At 62.2% G+C, this 725-nt stretch overlaps 1 long non-coding RNA gene across 1 annotated transcript; it reads right to left on the reverse strand.

Annotated features, from left to right (window-relative positions):
• Positions 1 to 222: 222 nt before the first annotated feature.
• On the reverse strand, positions 223 to 450 carry LOC146597073 (uncharacterized). The gene is made up of 3 exons (XR_014895573.1): positions 356 to 450; positions 293 to 313; positions 223 to 243 (listed from the first exon to the last, which is right to left on the reverse strand). It is a non-coding gene; the product is annotated as an uncharacterized LOC146597073 (long non-coding RNA).
• Between the last annotated feature and the right edge of the window lie 275 nt (positions 451 to 725).

Genomic DNA, 725 nt, shown 5'->3' on the forward strand with positions numbered 1-725 from the left:
ACCCCCCGACCCATGACCCCTGACCCTTGACCTCTGACCCTCGAACTCTGACCCCCGACCCCTGACCTTCGACCCCGGACCTTTTGACCTCCGACCCCTGACCTACGACCCTTGACCTTTAACCTCTGACCCCTGACCCTCGACCTCTGACCTCCGACCCCCTGACCCTCGACCTCTGACCTTTGACCCTTGACCTCTGGCCTTTGACCCCCGCCCCCTGACCCTTGACCTCCGACCCCTGACCTACGACCCTTGACCTTTTAGCTCCGACCATAGACCTCTTACCTCCGACCCCTGACCTTTGACCCTTGACCTCTGATCCCTAACCTTCGACCTCCGACCCCCGACCTCTGACCTTCGACCTCTGACCCCCGACCTACGACCCTTGACCTCCGACCCCTGACCCTTGACCTTCGACCCTTGACCCTTGACCTCCGACCCCTGACCCCTGACCTTCGACCCTTGACCCCCGACCCTCGACCCCCTTGACCCCCGACCTTCGACCTCCGACCCTTGACCCCCGATCCCTGACCCTTGATCCCGACCCTTGACCTACGACCCTCGACCTCCGACCCTTGACCTTCGACCTCCGACCCTTGACATCTGACCCTTGACCTCCAACCTCTGACCGTTGACCTCCGACCCCTGACCCTTGACCTCTGAGCACTGACCTTTGACCTCCAACCCTTGACCTCTGACCTCCGACCATCGACCTCTAACCCTTG

The sequence above is a fragment of the Rhea americana genome, unplaced genomic scaffold, assembly GCF_003343005.1.
Source record: "Rhea americana isolate MKP2758 unplaced genomic scaffold, rheAme1 scaffold_1922, whole genome shotgun sequence".
NCBI classification, from domain to species: Eukaryota; Metazoa; Chordata; class Aves; order Rheiformes; family Rheidae; genus Rhea; species Rhea americana.